At 44.8% G+C, this 20,497-nt stretch overlaps 2 pseudogenes; both read right to left on the bottom strand.

The window, feature by feature from the left end:
* Positions 1-11,516: 11,516 nt before the first annotated feature.
* LOC119922544 lies at positions 11,517-12,367 on the bottom strand (annotated as a pseudogene).
* A 6,399-nt stretch (positions 12,368-18,766) lies between these two features.
* Positions 18,767-20,483, bottom strand: LOC119922573 (annotated as a pseudogene).
* Positions 20,484-20,497: the final 14 nt, after the last annotated feature.

The raw sequence follows: 20,497 nt of genomic DNA, 5'->3' as shown, positions 1-20,497 counted from the left end.
CTGTCAGCCCCAATAAAATGAATTCTGTCACACTGTTTTTAATCAACATGACTTCTGTGCTCAGGGAATGCACCCAAATGAGAAATTCATCACCTACAAAAAGCAAATACAAGAATGAAGATGAGTACAGATTGTAGTAGCATGAGAGAAGAATTGTGGCCTAATGGAAAGAGCACGGGCCTGGGAGTCAGAGAACCTGGGTTCTAATCCCATCTCTGCCACTGGTCTGATGTGTGACCTTGGGCAAATTACTCAACTTTTCTGTGCGTCAGTTACCTCATCTGTAAAATGGTGAATATGACTGTGAATATGAATATGACTGTGAATATGATTGTACCACGTGGTACAATCTGATTCCCTTGTATCTACCACTGCTTAGAACAGTGCTTTGCACATAGTAAGCACTTAGCACCATAATACCATCATTATTATTATTATTCTCTGTGTTTTAGTTACCTCATCTGTAAAATGGGGGTGATGACTGTGAGCCTTACGTTGGACACAGTGAGCCCTATGTTGTACATTGGCTGTGTCCAAACTGGTTAGCTTGCATCTACCCCAGGACTTAGTGCAATGTCTGGCACATAGTAAACACTTGACAAATACCATTAAAAATAGGTAGCATAATGATAATAATAATTACAATTATCACTATAGCTTGATTTTATCATGTTAATCAGCCAATCAATTTCATAAGAAAACTAAGTTCAATACATATTAATTGCTACCAGGCAATTCAGCAGTGGGTTTGAATATGACTCTCCAAAAGAAAAACAGTAGAACTTTGATGTTAAAGGCTCTCTTAATAAACAACAGATGTGCAGTGACCAGGTAGACTTCAGAACTGAATGCATGCAAAGGGATGGATTAATGCTAGCAGCATTCTCTTCTCTCCTATATGCCAGTGGTCTCATAAAAAAATTGTTGGGTACAGGATCAATCAATCAATCAGTCGTATTTATTGAGCGCTTACTGTGCACAGAGCACTGTACTAAGCGCTTGGGAAGTACAAGTTGGCAACATATAGAGACAGTCCCTACCCAACAGTGGGCTCACAGTCTAAAAGGGGGAGACAGAGAACAAATCAATCAATCAATCAATCAATCAATCAATCATATTTATTGAGCGCTTACTATGTGCAGAGCACTGTACTAAGCGCTTGGGAAGTACAAATTGGCAACACATAGAGACAGTCCCTACCCAACAGTGGGCTCACAGTCTAAAAGGGGGAGACAGAGAACAGAACCAAACATACCAACAAAATGAAATAAATAGGAAAGAAATGTACAAGTAAAATAAATGAATAAATAAATAAATAGAGTAATAAATATGTACAACCATATATACATATATACAGGTACTGTGGGGAAGGGAAGGAGGTAAGATGGGGGGATGGAGAGGGGGACGACGGGGAGAGGAAGGAAGGGGCTCAGTCTGGGAAGACTTCCTGGAGGAGGTGAGCTCTCAGCAGGGCCTTGAAGGGAGGAAGAGAGCTAGCTTGGCGGAGGGGCAGAGGGAGGGCATTCCAGGCCCGGGGGATGACGTGGGCCGGGGGTCGATGGCAGGACAGGCGAGAACGAGGTACAGTGAGGAGATTAGCGGTGGAGGAGCGGAGGGTGCGGGCTGGGCAGTAGAAGGAGAGAAGGGAGGTGAGGTAGGAGGGGGCGAGGTGATGGAGAGCCTTGAAGCCCATGGTGAGGAGTTTCTGCCTGATGCGCAGATTGATTGGTAGCCACTGGAGATTTTTGAGGAGGGGAGTAATATGTCCAGAGCATTTCTGGACAAAGATAATCCGGGCAGCAGCGTGAAGTATGGATTGAAGTGGAGAGAGACACGAGGATGGGAGATCAGAGAGAAGGCTGGTGCAGTAGTCCAGACGGGATAGGATGAGAGCTTGAATGAGCAGGGTAGCGGTTTGGATGGAGAGGAAAGGGCGGATCTTGGCAATGTTGCGGAGCTGAGACTGGCAGGTTTTGGTGACGGCTTGGATGTGAGGGGTAAATGAGAGAGCGGAGTCGAGGATGACACCAAGGTTGCGGGCTTGTGAGACGGAAAGGATGGTAGTGCCGTCAACAGAGATGGGAAAGTCAGGGAGAGGACAAGGTTTGGGAGGGAAGACAAGGAGCTCAGTCTTCGACATGTTGAGCTTTAGGTGGCGGGCGGACATCCAGATGGAGATGTCCTGAAGGCAGGAGGAGATGCGAGCCTGGAGGGAGGGGGAGAGAGCAGGGGCAGAGATGTAGATCTGGGTGTCATCAGCGTAGAGATGATAGTTGAAGCCATGGGAGCGAATGAGGTCACCAAGGGAGTGAGTGTAGATTGAGAACAGAAGGGGACCAAGCACTGAACCTTGGGGAACCCCCACAGTAAGAGGATGGGAGGGGGAGGAGGAGCCTGCAAAAGAGACTGAGAAAGAACGACCGGAGAGATAAGAGGAGAACCAGGAGAGGACGGAGTCTGTGAAGCCAAGGTCAGATAGTGTGTTGAGGAGAAGGGGGTGATCCACAGTGTCAAAGGCAGCTGAGAGTTCGAGGAGGATTAGGACAGAATATGAGCCGTTGGATTTGGTAAGCAGGAGGTCATTGGTGACCTTTGAGAGGGCAGTTTCCGTGGAATGAAGGGGACGGAAGGCAGACTGGAGGGGGTCGAGGAGAGAGTTGTTGTTGAGGAATTCTAGGCAGCGCGTGTAGACAACTCGTTCAAGGAGTTTGGAAAGGAATGGTAGGAGGGATATGGGACGATAACTAGAAGGTGAGGTGGGGTCAAGAGAGGGTTTTTTTAGGATGGGAGAGACATGGGCATGTTTGAAGGCAGAGGGGAAGGAACCAGTGGAGAGTGAGCGGTTGAAGATGGAAGTTAAGGAGGGGAGAAGGGATGGAGCGAGAGATTTCATAAGATGAGAGGGAATGGGGTCAGAAGCACAGGTGGCCGGAGTAACACTTGAGAGGAGGGAGGAGAGTTCCTCTGAGGATACCGTTGGGAAGGATGGGAGAGTAGCAGAGAGTGTTGAGAGCCGGGGGGATGGAGAAAGGGGGGAAGAGACTTTCGGGAGGTCGGACCTGATGGATTTAATTTTGTTAATGAAGTAGGAGGCCAGATCGTTGGGGGTGAGGGAAGGAGGAGGGGGAGGAACCGGGGGCCTGAGAAGGGAGTTGAATGTACGGAAGAGCTGGCGGGGGTGATGGGCATGGGTGTCAATAAGGGAGGAGAAATAGTTTTGTCTGGCAGAAGAGAGGGCTGAGTTAAGGCAGGAAAGGATAAACTTGAAGTGAACGAGGTTGGCATGGTGTTTAGACTTTCACCAGCAGCGTTCGGCAGCTCGAGCATAAGATAGAAGGAGGCGGACAGTGGCAGTGATCCAGGGCTGTGGGTTAGTGGTGCGAGAGCGGCGAAGGGAAAGGGGAGCGAGTGAGTCTAGCTGAGTAGAAAGGGTAGAGTTGAGAGCAGTAATCTGATCATCAAGACTGGGTAGAGAGGAGAGGGCGGCGAGGTGGGGTGTGAGGCGCTCCGAAAGATGGGTGGGGTCCAGAGAGCGGAGATCTCTGTGAGGGAGTAATACGGATTTACAGGGGAAAGGAGTGTGAGTGAGGAGGCAGGTGAGAAGATTATGATCAGAGAGAGGGATTACAGAGTTGGTGAGGGTGGACACAGTGCAGCGGTAGGAGATGATGAGGTCGAGGGTATGACCAAGTTGGTGAGTGGGCGAGGTGGGGTGGAGGAAGAGGTTGGCAGCGTCAAGGAGAGATAGAAGGCGGGCGGCAGAGGAGTCGTTAGGGATATCCATGTGGATAACAAAACCAAACATACTAACAAAATAAAATAAATAGAATAGATATGTACAAGTAAAATAAATTAATAAATAGAATAATAAATATGTACAAGCATATATAAATATATACAGGTGCTGTGGGTAAGGGAAGGAGGTAAGATGGGGGGATGGCGAGAGGGACGAGGGGGAGAGGAAGGAAGGGGCTCAGTCTGGGAAGGCCTCCTGGAGGAGGTGAGCTCTCAGTAGGGCCTTGAAGGGAGGAAGAGAGTTGGCTTGGCGGATGGGCAGAGGGAGGGCATGCCAGACCCGGCGGATGACGTGGGGCGGGTGTCGATGGCGGGACAGGCGAGAACGAGGTACGGTGAGGAGATTAGCGGCAGAGGAGCGGAGGGTGCGGGGTGGGCTGTAGAAGGAGAGAAGGGAGGTGAGGTAGGAGGGGGCGAGGTGATGGAGAGCCTTGAAGCCCAGGGTGAGGAGTTTCTGCCTGATGCGCAGATTGATTGGCAGCCACTGGAGATTTTTGAGGAAGGATGAAGCACACTGGGAAACACATGCAAGAATTTTGCCCAAAGTGACCTCCTCAAGGTGTCAGTGCTGTGCTGTAGCACCACAGACTACCATGGAATTTTCCAGGGCTGCCATCACAGGAGCTTCTGCAGGTTTCTCTACCCAGTTGGCCAGGGATTTTCAGGATTCCTGCTGAGCCTGTCCACCACATGAGATGTCCCCTTTTCATGGTGTTTGTTAAGTGTTTACTATGTGACTAACATTATTATAAGTGCTGGGGTAGGTACATATTAATGAGATAGTTCTCTGGAGACAAACCTTCAATATTGATGGAATTAACCCAGCAAACATTCTGCTGCTTCAGCTGTTACAACCTCCAACCACAGTGAGATATCAAACTATGATAGAAACATGCAAAATGAGGGTAAAGAGATAGCCTGAAATTCGAGAATTTAGAATTCCTCACTCAATCATCATGGATGCTGGTTTCCTTCGGTAAATACAGAACTTCACAAATGAGGAAAATCTGCAAAGAAATCAGAACCAAATATTCCAGGCAGGCCCTTTCCAAGCGTCAACCCGTCACAAATAGTGACAAAGTCGGATGCCTTTTCGACCCTTAATGACAGTCTAATTATGACTCTAATCAAGCAGCGTGGCTCAGTGGAAAGAGCACAGACTTTGGAGTCAGAGGTCATGGGTTCAAATCCCGGCTCCACCAATTGCTAGCTGAGTGACATTGGGCAAATCTCTTAACTTCTCTGTGCCTCAGCTACCTCATCTGTAAAATGGGGATTAAGACTGTGAGCCCCCCGTGGGACAACCCGATCACCTTATAACCTCCCCAGAGCTTAGAACAGTGCTTTGCACATAGTAAGCGCTTAATAAATGCCATCATTATTATTATTATTATTTTCCATTCTATGAGAAGGCAAGAGCATGGCCTAGTAGAAAGAGCATGAGCCTGGGAGTCTGAGGACCTGGGTTCTTACCCAGGCTCCACCACTTATGTACTGTGTAACCTTGGGCAAGTCACTTAACTTCTCTGTGCCTCAGTTCCCTCATCTGCAAAATGGGGATTCGATACCTGTTCTCCCTCCTACTTAGACTTTGAACCTCACGTGGGACCTGATTCTCTTATATCTACCCCAGTGCTTAGTACAGTGCTTAAAACATAGTAAGCGCTTAACAAATACCACTATTACTATTATTAGGGAAGAGATAAATTCTCACCATTTTACTTCTTATAAACATAAGAAGTTTTACCCAATTCCTGCTCAATTTAAGAGTTGGGGGAATGACTAGTCTCTGTTGTATTAACATTTCTTAAAAAGCATTCCTCATTTCCTTATTTGTCTTCAAAATGAAACCCTCCTACATATCTATAAAATGGGAACAAATTATAGTCACCCTGAATAAAAATAATCTAGAAGAGCCAAACAGTATGAAGAATATTTTTACGATTTTTTAAGCGCTTACTTTGTGCCAGGGTAATCAATTTGGGCACAGTCTACATCCCAGATGGGGTTCACAGTTTTAATCCCCACTTTACAGGTGAGGTAATTGAAGTGCAAAGAAGTTAAATTAATTTCTCAAACTCACACAGCAAAGTGACAGAGCAGGAATTAGAACACAGGTCCTTCTGACTCCCGTGCAGGTGCCCAATACACGAAGCAACATTTCTTCTCCTATCTCAATTTAGTAACTAAGTTCCTGTATTCACAGTGGTCAATTGTTGTTTTTGGCTAAAAATGTCTTCACAGTACATCTATGCTCTGATATGGACTAGGGATTTGGCAAGTTTAAGAGTAAGTACGTCTTGGTGTTTTGCCATCATAACTGCCATTAAGAAATGATGTCTCCTTTCTTCAGAGGAGATAGTTTGGGAACAGAGTAGGAAGGCTGAAAAGAAGGGAGGGCTTGTGAAAATAAGCACCCACTTTTGAGAAGTTGCAGACTCTGGACCATTCACTGAGACTGGAGGATGCTGGAACAGGAAAACCTTTTAAATCAGCTATTTCAGTCCTAGCCTTTAATGACTAAACAACTAACACTGATCGAGAATTGAACTGTGTATGACAGCAGCATGCAATTCATAGGAAGGATGTGCTGGTTTAAGAAAAAGGAAGGTAGCTATTGAGTGGGAAGCATTAAAGTGCTTTCTTTTCTAGACTTAAGCTCATTGTGGGAAAGGAACATGTCTACCAACTCAGCTGCACTCTCCCAAATATAGTACAGAATAGTATTCTACACACAGTAGGAGCTCAATATATATCCCTGATTGTTTGATTGATTAATTTTCTGAAAGAATGGGGATGGCCAAAATGATCTCCAAAGCTCCTTTTTGGATTTGGACTCTCTACCTACTTACCCAGAAGAGGATAACCCTGTGTATTTTCAAATAATTATATCCTGAATTTTAGTCCACATTTTACCACAAAATTCTGGTATAGAAACCACTTCTATTTTCTCTGCTGGAGAAGAACAGTCAGAGTGAGTCAATGAGAAGCAGCCCAGCCTAGTGGAAAGAGAACAGGCCTGGGAGTCAGAGGTCCTGGGTTCTAACCCCTGGCTCTGCCATTTGTCTGTGAGGTGACCTTGGGCAAGTCACTCCACTTCTGTATGCCTTAGTTCTTTTATCTGAAAAATGTAGATTAAGACTGAAAACTACATGTGGGACATGAACTGTGTCCAATCTGATTATCTTACACACTTAGGACAGTGCCTAGCACAAAATAAACATTTAACATATACCATAAAAAAATTGTCAACAAGTGGCAACATTTCTACACTCTGAAAGGTGTTGGGTGCTCGACAGCTTCAGGATCCAGAACAAAAGGGACACATTGAAAAGATAAAATAATAATAATAATAATGGTATTTGTTAAATGCTTACTATGTGCCGAGGACTGTTCTAAACCCTGGGATAGATACAAGGTTATCAGGTTGTCCCACCTGGAGCTCTCGGGCCTTAATCCCTATTTTACAGATGAGGAAACTGAGGTACAGAGAAGTTAAGTGACTTGCCCGAAGTCACACAGCTGATAAGGGGGGAGCCAGGATTAGAACACATGACCTCTGACTCACAAGGCCATGCTCATTCCGGTCCTATGTGGGGCTTACCATCCTAAGTAGGAGTGAGAACACATAGTGAATGCCCATTTTTCAGAAGAGGGAACTGAAGTGCAGAAAAGTTGAATGACTCACCCAAGGTCACACAGCAGGTATGTGGAGAAGCCAGAATTAGAATCTATGTCCTCGCACTCTCAAACCCGTGCTGTTTTAACTAGTCCATGCTGCTTCACTAACAAAATGATGGTGAGCCTTAAAAATCCACATTATTCTCCTCCAGCCCAGTCCCCACTCATATTCCCTGGCCAACTGATGGATTTTGAATTAACTAGAGTAGCCAAGTTCTTGGAAGTCATCTCCTTAAGCACAGTGTCTCTAAGTTTGTCCAAAATAGAGTTTCAGGGGCTGGGAAAATGCATCATGAAAGAGTGAGGGGGACAAAAGGAAAAGCATTTCTGAAAATTGAGTTTAGGGAGATATTCTAATTCACTCTGCCGACCAGTAAAAAATGTAATTGTGGCAAGGTGAAAAATTTCAGATCTGGAGTCTTAGCAGTTAGCCTATCAAATCCAATAGGCTATTTGTATATTTTGTTCACCTCAAATTTTCTACGTTGCCTAATTCTTTTCGACTTCCACAGGCTAGAAAATCTGAATGATTCAGCTGGGAAGTGACGGACTTGACTTCACTGTAGAAAATGATGTTGTCAGTGCTCTTTAGTTTCCTTCACTTTAAGTAAATACTCTTATACTCTACTATTTCTCCTTTCTGTAATTTTTCTTAATCTCTCTCTCCCTGCCTTGACTATAGGCTCCTTGTGGGCAGGGATAATGTTTACCAACTTTTTCATGGTATAAGTGCTTATTATGTGTCAGACACTATTCTAATCACTGAGATAGACACAATCTAATCAGGTTGAATACAGTCCAGGTCCCACATGGGCCTCACAGTCTTATTCCCCAGTTGACAGAAGAGGAAACATAGGCCCAGAGAACTGAAGTGATTTGCCCAAGGTCACAGAGCAGATAAGTGACAGAGATAGTATTAGACCTTCTGGCTCCCAGGCCCATCCATGCTCTTTCCACTGGGTCATGCTGCTTCTCTGTTGTTCAGTACAACTCTATTATATTGAACTTTCCCAAGCACTTAAGCTCATTGTGGACAGGGAATGTGGCCGTGCATTGTTGTATTGTACTGTCCCAAACACATAATACAGTGCTCTACATACAGTAATCACTTGAAAATAGGATTGACTGACTGACTTAGAATAGCAGTCTGTGCACAATGTGCCCAATAAATACCATTGGTTGATTGATGATTGATAGAATCAAACACCTAAAGCTTCCTAATAGGAAAAGGCAGTGATTGGTGGCTCAAAGGTGAGAAGGAATCTACAGTGTGTCGTTGTTCCAAACCTAAAGTGCGGCTTGGGTTCATGTTCTCAACCAGGAAGCTGAGTGCTCAGAGTTTCAAGACCTGGGTTGAGGGCCTCTGAGAGAAGGGGAAAATCTGATGCAGCAAGGCTACAACTTTGAGGAAAGAAACTTCTGTGAGAAATCAATCAATCAATCAATCATATTTGCAGAGTGATTACTATGTACAGAACACTGTACTAAGCACTTGGGATGGTTCATTATAACAGAGTTAACACATTCCCTGCCCACAACAAGCTTACAGTCCAGAGGGAAAAAAGGTCAAGCCCATTCTGAGGTAATTGCTCTCCCTCTTAATTTAGACTTTGAGCCCCATGTGAGATAGGGACTGTATCCAACCCAATTGACCTTATTACCCAGTGGTTAGAACTGTACTTGACACATAGTAAGTGCTCAACAGATACAAAAATAAAAATACTATTATGAGATTTCCTCTACTGAGGCACTTTAAATTGGATTGGTTAGTAACTTCCCCTGTAACCAAACACAGTCCTGACTGGAGAAGAGAAGCAAGCAGTTATAAGGTAAAATACCACAAAGATGATCCAAAGCCCTGCCCACAGGTAGCTTTTATTAATGTTGTTGACTGACCAAAAATGAACATAGAATGGGACATGTGTAATCGGCTTATATCTTTATTATGCCTTGGCTCTGGTCAGTGGTTGAACTGGATGGTGGTTTAGTAGCAACGGTTTTTCTTAGGTGCTAACTCTGTACATAACACTATTCTAAATAAATAAAATCCAGACAGAGCAAATAGAAAGATGTCTGAAAACCTCACATAGGAAGGAGAAAGAAAAATGAGGGTCAGGTAAATCAAAATATTTTGAAAATATGTTTCAAATTTTCAAAAAATTCAAATATTTTTTAAAACATTCAAAATGTTTCCAGATGAGAATTTGCATCAGAATAGTATTCATTCTATTCCAGCTGTACAACTGTTTTTTACCTGGGTGCTGGTTTCATCAAAATAGTCTGAATATAATTCACTGAGAACATGTGATCGAATGGCTTCCAAACACTGAGGCCTCCTCCAGTTAATTTCTGTTTTCTTCAGGTTATTATAACCCAACTACCATTTTATCATTTCTGAGTCATAATGTAGGAGACTATCAATAGGAAAAAGTTCACAATATAAATTGTCAGCAATGACCAAAAGCCCAGAGATATGCTGAAGAGTGCATGCAAATGTCAGCAAGGGACACAAATCCTGCATAAAATAGGTGATCACACTGCGGCCACTTGTGTAACTCACAACTCCCAGAGCATTTCTGTATATATATATCTTTCATTTCCTATTACCAGAGAACAAACTCATATACATGCCCACTTTTCCTACTTCCTGCTATGTTAAAATTATTCTAGCGTTAGTCTCCTTAACAAACTCATAAGTTCTTTGAGGCCAGGGATCATATCTACAAAATCTACTGTATGACCTTAGTGCTTGATATAGTGTTCAGTAAAGAGGACTGCTTGAGTCAGGGCTTTTTTGAATCCAAGAAAGCATTAAGCATGTTTGAAGGCAAAAAGGAAAAGCAACCAGAGAGAAAGAGACTGAAGAGGATGGTAAAGATCAGAATAAGGATTAGAGTAGGGTTTTTTTAGAGGATTAAGGGGTATTAGGCGAACCTAAGACTGTATGCTCCTTTTGGGCAGGAAAAGTATCTACCAACTCTATTGTTTTGTACTCTCCCAAAAACTTAGTATAGAGCTCTGCACACAGTAAATGCTCAATAAATAGAATTGATTGATTGATTGATTGAATTGAGTCTGAATCACAGCTAGATGGGGTGGTTTCTGAAAAGAAGTAGAGACCTCCTCTTGAGAGATGGCTAGGGAGGATTAGAGAGTGAATGTTAGGGAAAGAGAGAATTTTAGGGTGAGTAGCACTGTATGAACCACTCACATTATTAATACTGCTACTACTACTAATAAATTGTTAAGCACTTACTAAGTGCCAAGCACTGTATTAAGCACCAGTATAGATAGAAATTTCAGTCTGACACAGTCTCTTTCCCAAGGGTCTCAAAATCTAAGTAACAAGGAATAGGATCCCTATTTTACAGATGAGGAAATAAAGATACAGTTTAAGTGACATTTAAGTGACTTGTTCATGGTCTATTATTTATGTGTGCATTAAGTTTTTATTATTATGGTATTTGTTAAGTGCTTACTATGTGCCAAATACTGTTATGTGTACTGGGATAGATACAAGTTAATCAGGTTGAACAGAGTCCCAGTTCCACATGGAGCTCACAGTCTAAGTAGAAGGGAGAACAGCTATTGAATCTCTATTTTACAGCTGAGGAGACTGAAACACAGAGAAGTTGTCACTTGCCCAATATGACACCTCAGACAACTGGCAGAGCCATTACTAAAACCCAGGACCTCTAACTTCCAGACCCGTACTCTTTTTACTAGGCCATGCTCCTTCCTCTATAATTACTTTGCAAGGCTGTTAATTCTGAGATCTCAAAATTGAGGCTTGTCTGTCATTCTCAACAGGAGACTCCATCACTATTCTTCAGCCAGAAATGGAACTAGCCTGCTAATTAAATCATTCTTCTAGCCTTTTGGATGAAAATTACCCATTTTCCTCAATATATTAGCAAATCTCTTGCACAGTATCCTTTTCCATCCCTCAAAATAAGAGACTTTATTTCAAACCTATTTCCCTTTCAGAAAAAAAAACATTGTTCTTCTCTACAACTTCCTAATGGCACATTTCAAAAAGTTTAGATCAAGATGTTTAACAGGCGTGTTAAAATGGTGTAAAGTACAGCCACCGTTGCATCAAAAGAGAAGGTGGCTGGTGACCGTGTATATATGAAAATACAGGGAATGAAGAAGAAGATGACAACAGTGATATGGGCACCACAGGTGGCGAGAGCTTTGTGCCTCTCTTCAGAGCTGTGAGACTTCAGGGAGCCTAAGATGACACCATAGGAGATGATCAGCAGTGAAAGGTTCACGATACAAATCATCCCGCTGTTAGCAATGACCAAAAGCCCTGGGATACGTGTCTCAGTGCAGGTGAGCTTCAACAGGGGATACAAGTCACACATGAAATGGTCGATCACGTTGGGGCTGCAGAAGGGTAACAGGAGCACGAAGAAGAACTGAATCATCGAATGCAGGAAACCCCAGCCTAGGCCAGCCCCTCCAACCCACCATAGGTCTACCGGTTCATGATGGTCACAGTGCAGAGGTTTACAGATGGCCACATAGCAGTAGTAAGTCATCATCATGAACACAAACACCTCCACCCTGGCAAAGAAATATTCTGCAAAGAACTGGGTCAGCCTCCATAAGGGATGGTTTTCCACTCCTGGAGGGAGTCTACGATCATTTTGGGGGTGATGACCGAGGAGAAGCAGGTGTTTAAAAAGGATAGGAAGGCCAGGAAGTAGTACATAGGAAAGCCAAAGAGGCTGTGGCTGGTGATGATGGTGGTCACGATGAGCATATTCCCTCCCACAATCACAAGGTACACAAGCAGAAACACCACAGATATGATTTTCTGTATCTCTGGCTTCTGAGACAGTCTCAGGAGGATGAATTCAGTCAGGTTGTTTCTACTGCCCATGATTTCTGTCTAGGATGGTGAACTCACAAAGGAGAGCCAGAGCCCTGCAAGCAACAGAGAGAACATACATCAGCCCAGGTGGTGGTGCAGCTCAATCCCCAAGGTTATGGAACTACTCTCAGTCTCGGAGTTCATTTTCATAAGGAAAATTATTACTCCATTCTTTGGGAGGAACAGGCAACAGTTTCCTAGAACGGGCATCCTTTCCAAAAGGAGGCTTTCTGTAGAAAATTCACTTATTTGGCCAGAATACTTCATGAGCGAACGTAAAATTGGATGCTAAATAAGCATCAGAAGGCAAGCAAAGCACCACTCACCTCACCAACCCCCAACCACACCTCCAGGCCCCTGGTAGCAACACTTCTGCCGCTTGCCTGCCCTGTTCCTCCACTTGCTGCCATGTTGATAAGAGGCAGCACTCCCACCCGCAGACAAGGTGGGGCAAAGTGAAGTGAGTAATGCCCAGGATCCAGCCTGTGCTCAATCAGGTGGCATGTCTGGACCCCAATTTCCTGGAAAAATAATCTGGATTCTCCAGCTTCAGGGCCCCTTAGCTTTCTACAGGCTAACTGCAGCAAAGGCTAACAAGCACCATTAAAAAAAGGGTACTAGCTAGCTGCCCTGAATATTAGTGGATGAAAATGGCAGCTGCCACCTGAGTGGGATAGGCACAGATGAATTCATTTGAATAATTTCCACCTAATATTTGATTTGCCCCTTGAATTTTCAGGTCCAGTTTTGATTGCAAGTTATTTTCTACACCTACACACACACACTAATACACACATCCACAGTCAGTCAGTCAGTCAATCGTATTTATTGAGCGCTTACTATGTGCAGAGCACTGTACTAAGCGCTTGGGAAGTACAAATTGGCATCACATAGAGACAGTCCCTACCCGATAGTGGGCTCACAGTCTAAAAGGGGGAGACAGAGAACAGAACCAAACATACCAACAAAATAAAATAAGTAGGATAGAAATGTACAAGTAAAATGAATAAATAAATAAATAAACAGAGTAATAAATATGTACAACCATATATACATATATACAGGTGCTGTGGGGAAGGGAAGGAGGTAAGACGGGGATGGAGAGGGGGACGAGGGGGAGAGGAAAGAAGGGGCTCAGTCTGGGAAGGCCTCCTGGAGGAGGTGAGCTCTCAGCAGGGCCTTGAAGGGAGGAAGAGAGCTAGCTTGGCGGATGGGCAGAGGGAGGGCATTCCAGGCCCGGGGGATGACGTGGGCCGGGGGTCGATGGCGGGACAGGCGAGAGCGAGGTACAGTGAGGAGATTAGTGGTGGAGGAGCGGAGGGTGCGGGCTGGGCAGTAGAAGGAGAGAAGGGAGGTGAGATAGGAGGGGGCGAGGTGATGGACAGCCTTGAAGCCCAGGGTGAGGAGTTTCTGCCTGATGCGCAGATTGATCGGTAGCCATTGGAGGTTTTTGAGGAGGGGAGTAATATGTCCAGAGCGTTTCTGGACAAAGATAATCCGGGCAGCAGCATGAAGTATGGATTGAAGTGGAGAGAGACACGAGGATGGGAGATCAGAGAGAAGGCTAGTGCAGTAGTCCAGACGGGATAGGATGAGAGCTTGAATTAGCAGGGTGGCGGTTTGGATGGAGAGGAAAGGGCGGATCTTGGCAATGTTGCGGAGCTGAGACCGGCAGGTTTTGGTGACGGCTTGGATGTGAGGGGTGAATGAGAGAGCGGAGTCGAGGATGACACCAAGGTTGCGGGCTTGTGAGACGGGAAGGATGGTAGTGCCGTCAACAGAGATGGGAAAGTCAGGGAGAGGACAAGGTTTGGGAGGGAAGACAAGGAGCTCAGTCTTCGACATGTTGAGCTTTAGGTGGCGGGCGGACATCCAGATGGAGATGTCCTGAAGGCAGGAGGAGATGCGAGCCTGGAGGGAGGGGGAGAGAGCAGGGGCAGAGATGTAGATCTGGGTGTCATCAGCGTAGAGGTGATAGTTGAAGCCGTGGGAGCGAATGAGGTCACCAAGGGAGTGAGTGTAGATTGAGAACAGAAGGGGACCAAGCACTGAACCTTGGGGAACTCCCACAGTAAGAGGATGGGAGGGGGAGGAGGAGCCTGCAAAAGAGACTGAGAGAGAACGACCGGAGAAATAAGAGGAGAACCAGGAGAGGACGGAGTCTGTGAAGCCAAGGTCAGATAACGTGTTGAGGAGAAGGGGGTGGTCCACAGTGTCAAAGGCAGCTGAGAGGTCGAGGAGGATTAGGACAGAGTATGAGCCGTTGGATTTGGCAAGCAGGAGGTCATTGGTGACCTTTGAGAGCGCAGTTTCCGTGGAATGAAGGGGACGGAAGCCAGACTGGAGGGGGTCGAGGAGAGAGTTGTTGTTGAGGAATTCTAGGCAGCGCGTGTAGACAACTCGTTCAAGGAGTTTGGAAAGGAATGGTAGGAGGGATATGGGACGATAACTAGAAGGTGAGGTGGGGTCAAGAGAGGGTTTTTTCAGGATGGGAGAGACATGGGAATGTTGGAAGGCAGAGGGGAAGGAACCAGTGGAGAGTGAGCGGTTGAAGATGGAAGTTAAGGAGGGGAGAAGGGATGGAGCGAGAGATTTCATAAGATGAGAGGGAATGGGGTCAGAAGCACAGGTGGCCGGAGTAGCACTTAAGAGGAGGGAGGAGAGTTCCTCTGAGGATACCACTGGGAAGGATGGGAGAGTAGCAGAGAATGTTGAGAGCCGGGGGGTTGGAGAAAGGGGGGAAGAGACTTTGGGGAGGTCGGACCTGATGGATTTAATTTTGTTAATGAAGTAGGAGGCCAGATCGTTGGGGGTGAGGGAAGGAGGAGGGGGAGGAACCGGGGGCCTGAGAAGGGAGTTGAATGTACGGAAGAGCTGGCGGGGGTGATGGGCATGGGTGTCAATAAGGGAGGAGAAATAGTTTTGTCTGGCAGAAGAGAGGGCTGAGTTAAGGCAGGAAAGGATAAAGTTGAAGTGAACGAGGTTGGCATGGTGTTTAGACTTTCGCCAGCAGCGTTCGGCAGCTCGAGCATAAGAGCGAAGGAGGCGGACAGTGGCAGTGATCCAGGGCTGTGGGTTAGTGGTGCGAGAGCGGCGAAGGGAAAGGGGAGCGAGCGAGTCTAGCTGAGTAGAAAGGGTAGAGTTGAGAGCAGTAATCTGATCATCAAGACTGGGTAGAGAGGAGAGGGCGGCGAGGTGGGGTGTGAGGCGTTCCGAAAGATGGGTGGGGTCCAGAGAGCGGAGATCTCTGTGAGGGAGTAATACGGATTTACAGGGGAAAGGAGTGTGAGTGAGGAGGCAGGTGAGAAGATTATGATCAGAGAGAGGGATCACAGAGTTGGTGAGGGTGGACACAGTGCAGCGGTAGGAGATGATGAGGTCGAGGGTATGACCAAGTTGGTGAGTGGGTGAGGTGGGGTGGAGGAAGAGGTTGGCAGCGTCAAGCGTCAAAGCGTCAGAGACGCGTCAAAGCGTCAAAGAGAGATCCACACTCACATCCTTCTCTCTCACCCTATCTCCTTCCCTCCCTCCCTCCCTCCTTTCTCTATATCTTTATTGATTTATGTCTCTCTTTTCCCTCTTCCTTGACTACGAATGGAAACACACTGAGAGAAAGAAGGAATTTAACAGGCACATTGGCATGAGGGAGAGTTTTCTCCTTACTGCCCTCATTTCAAGTCACCAACATCAGATTACCCCCTTCCAGACTGTAAGCTCGTTGTGGGCAGGGAATGTGTTTATTGTTGCAATGTACTTTCCCAAGGACTTAGTACAGTGTTTTGCATACATTAAATGCTCAATAAATACAATTGAATTGAACTGAATCAGCAGAATCCCTTTGCCCACTACCCTGCACAACTTGGCATGGAGGCCTAAGGAACTCAGAGAAAACCTTCTAATTTGCTGGAGGATTGAGCTAAGGAAGAAAATGTCTGGAAGAAGAGAAGATTGGGATTCTTGGGCCTAAGAAGTCAAGGATAAAAACAAAATATTGACTCTGCTCCAGGGCCCATTAAGGCAACACTTATTTTACCATCTATCTCCTTGAGAGTCAGTTCCTTGGCATTTCACTCACGGTCAAAACTCATCCTAGCATCTGTCAAAATGAAAACAAAGACCTAGACCCCTTTATTTGCTGTTCAGGGGTTCATTTGAATTGTAAAATTAAATGTTAGAGCAATTATTTGAATGAAAGTTCTGGGGCATTCAGGAATTTTCGAGTAGAAAACGTCTGCTTCCTCACAAAGAAGTATCAAAGTGGCCCTGGGAATTGGTTTACAGATTTTACTCCACTTAAGAATTTTACAGAAAGCTTAAAATGGTTTCCCCACATACAAATGATTTAGGTGAAGTAGCAAGTTAAAACAGTGAACTTGTTCTATTTTTCAAGGTTAGCTGTCTCCAGACAACAGGCAGCAAACTCCAATTAAGATCTTCTTTTATTTTCTTCATTTATTCCACCAAACAATACATCAGTCTAAGATACAATATCGGGGTCTTGTTCTTTCTTTCTCCTTAAATAATTCCCGAGATAATTTTAAGGAATTCAATTATAGAAGGTAGTTTGTCCTCTGAAATGAAAGGATGAACCTTCCGGGATACGGGGGGATAGACTCCATGACCACCAGTGATCACTTCCAGTTCAACAACAAAAAATAATCCTTCTCTTTCAAAATTTCAACTTGCCTCTTCCCTTCACCTTTAACAAGCAATCTTCTGCCAACTCTTTGTTCCCTCCACTTTCTCTTAGCTCCACTGACAAATTCCATCAACATTAGCCTCTTCCACGCTCACCCCCACCTTATCTGTGAAGAGGAGAAGCTGTGCATCCTTGGGGACCATGCAACGAAGGGGGGAATCAACAGAAAGTGTCAATAGAATCCTGTGGTTTCTCAAGAGCAAAACCTAATTGCCACGAAGAAGAAAAATTCCTTTGGTACATCAGCCAGTGCTTTTCACTGATGCCACCGGTATTAATTTGAAACATGCTTCCACTGTACTCAACATGATACCAGGAAGCAAATATGGCTTTATGCTCAATAAGAGGAAGGCCCCAGAAACAATCATTTCTCATGGTGAGTTATGGATTAGCAAATCACACATTTCACCCCTCAACATCACCAGATTAGTTTGGTTCCCAGATTAATGTCCTTAAAATGTGTCCATATCTTCTCTGAATTCCTATTATTTTCATGCTGTACAAGGATAAAGGAAACATGTCTTCCAACTCTATTGTACCTCCCAAGTGCTTAATACAGTCCTCTGCACAAAGTAAGCACTCAATAAATATGATAGATAATTGTTAGTCACGGTCTTCTAGACTGTGAGCCTGTTGGGTAGGGACAGTCTGTATATGTTGCCGACTTGTACTTCCCAAGCACTTAGTACAGTGCTCTTCACACAGTAAGTGTTCAATAAATACGAATGAATGAATGAAGAACGTTGGATAGACCATAGACTCATGGGCTCCACACTCACACTGACCCAAAACTGGTATCCAAACCACTAAACTCCAAGAGGAAGAAGATAGCAGCCAGGAACTCTAGCAGGCTCTAGCTAGGAATCCTGCTAGGAACCTTGCTGGAAAAAACAAATCAAACCACAAACACCAACAAACATATTTAATGGAAATAACTCAGTGAAGCTGTTGCAGGCAAGAGAAATCATCGAGTGGTGTGATGAAAATGACCCAGAAATGACAGAGCTTTGTGCAGCTTACTATGAGACATCGATGGCCCTAACGGCACCTGGCAGCATCTGAGAACTCAGACAGGAATGAAGTTTTCAGAAACCTGTTCTGTGACTTGCAAACCAAATTCAGTAACAGGAACAGGTGGTGAAATGCCTGAATGTAAGAAACTGCTACAAAATCAAAAACATCTGCACTTTGCTCAGGCTCTCCGAGACTAAGCCCCCTTCCTCTGCCCCCCTCCCCTCCTCATCGCCCCAACTTTCTCCCTTTCCTCTATGCCCCTCCGTGACCCACAACACTTGTGTTTATACTTACACATTTATAATTATAATTCTATTCATTTTTATTAATGATGTGTACATATTTGTAATTCTATTTATTTTTAATGATGCTACTGATGCCTCTTTACTAGTTTTGATGTCTATCTCTCCCTTCTAGACTATGAGTCTGTTGTGGGCAGGGATTGTCTCTGTTGCTGAATTGCACTTCCCAAGTGCTGAAGTACAGTGCTCTGCTCTGCACACAGTAAGTGCTGAATAAATACGATTGAATGAATGATTCTGTTGCTCTTTTTTTTCCTCCATATGAATAAATTTATTTTCACTCTGGGTTCTTCACAACCCGATTTGCTTGATTCCACCTCAGCGCCTAGTACAGTGCATTGCAAATAGTAAGCACTTGACAAATAAAATTATTATTGTACTTTAAATGTCACTTTAAATGGCTTTCCCCCTCCAGAGCTTCTTCATAGCATTTTTTACCTCTTCATTTCTCAAAGTGTAGATTAAGGGATCTACAGTGAAGGATCTACAGTAAAGGATTAAGGGATCTACATGGGGGTGATAATAGTGAGGCACAGTGAGGAGGTTAGCAGCAGAAGAGCAGAGGGTGAGGGCTGGATTGTTAGAAGGAGAGAAGAGAGGTGAGGTACGAGGGGACGAGGTGATGGAGAGCCTTGAAGCTGAGAGTGAGGAGGGTTTGCTTGATGCGTAGGTTGACAGGCAGCCACTGGAGATTTTTGAGGAGGGGAGTAACATGCCCAGAGCGTTTCTGCACAAAGATGATCCGGGTAGCAGAGTGAAGTATAGACTTAAGTGGGGAGAAACAGGAGGATGGGATAACAAAGAGGAGGCTGACGACCCTGGGCCCACGTCCTTCCCCTGGCCTGGAATGCCCTCCCTCCACACATCCACCAAGCTGGCTCTCTTCCTCCCTTCAAAGCCCTACTGAGAGCTCACCTCCTCCAAGAGGACTTCCCAGACTGAGCCCCCTTTTTTCTCTCCTCCTCCCAATCTGCTCCGCCTGACCTCCTTCCCCTCCCCAGAGCACTTGTATATATTTGTAGATATATTACTCTATTTATTTTTCTTGTACGTATTTACTATTCTATTTATTGTATTAATAATGTTCATATAGCTATAATTCTATTTGTTCTGACGATTTTGACACCTGTGTACATGTTTTGTTGTGTTGTCTATCTCCCCCTTCTAGACTGTGAGCCCGTGGTTGGGTAGGGACCGTCTCTATATGTTGCTGACTTGTACTTCCCAAGCGCTTAGTGCAGTTCCCTGCACAGAGTAAGCGCTCAATAAATACGATTGAATGAATGAACGAATAAAGAATGCAGTCATTTATTTGTCTATGGGGAAAGTCCACACAGGCCTCATGTACATGAAAATGTAAGGAACAAAGAATAAGACAACCACAGTGATGTGGGAGCTGCAGGTCGAGAGGACTTTGTGCCTCTTTTCCAAACTGAGGGATTTCAGGGAGCGCAGGATAACTGCATAGGAGAGAAGTAGCAAGAGAAAGATGATCACACAGATGGCCCCACCATTGCCAGCCACTGATAGGCCAATGAAGTAAGTATCAGTGCAGTTGAGTTTCAACAGAGGGTACGTATCACAGATAAAGTGGTCGATGACATTGGGGCTGCAGAAAGGCAACCGAAACATAAAGAGAGGTTGTTCCATTGAGTGCAGAAAGCCTCCTACGGAGGCAAATCCCACCATCAGTCCGCAAGCACAGCTATTCATAATTGTCATATAATACAGAGGTTTACAAATGGCCACTTAGCGTTCATAGGCCATGACCACAAGAACAAAGACCATGGTACCTCCAAATAAGTGTTCTACAAAGAGCTGGGTCATACAGTCTTTGAAGGAGATGGTTTTCTTCTCATAGAGTAAATCTACAATCATCTTGGGGGCCATAGCAGTAGAGTAAAAGACATTCCTCAAGGACAAGTAGGCAAGAAAGAAGTACATGGTGGTGCATAGATTCTGGCTAGCGATTACTGTTACCACAATGAGCATGTTCCCCACTATAGTCATCATGCTGATGATGAAAAAACACAAATAATGCTTTCTGCACCTCAGGATTCTGGGATAGTCCCAGGAGAATGAATTCAGCAACGTTGTTTTTGTATTCCATCTCTTCCTGTGGAG

This window comes from Tachyglossus aculeatus, unplaced genomic scaffold (assembly GCF_015852505.1).
Source record: "Tachyglossus aculeatus isolate mTacAcu1 unplaced genomic scaffold, mTacAcu1.pri scaffold_108_arrow_ctg1, whole genome shotgun sequence".
Classification (NCBI taxonomy): Eukaryota; Metazoa; Chordata; class Mammalia; order Monotremata; family Tachyglossidae; genus Tachyglossus; species Tachyglossus aculeatus.
Note: the sequence above shows the minus strand (reverse complement) of the source record. Positions and strands in the feature narration are given on the sequence as shown.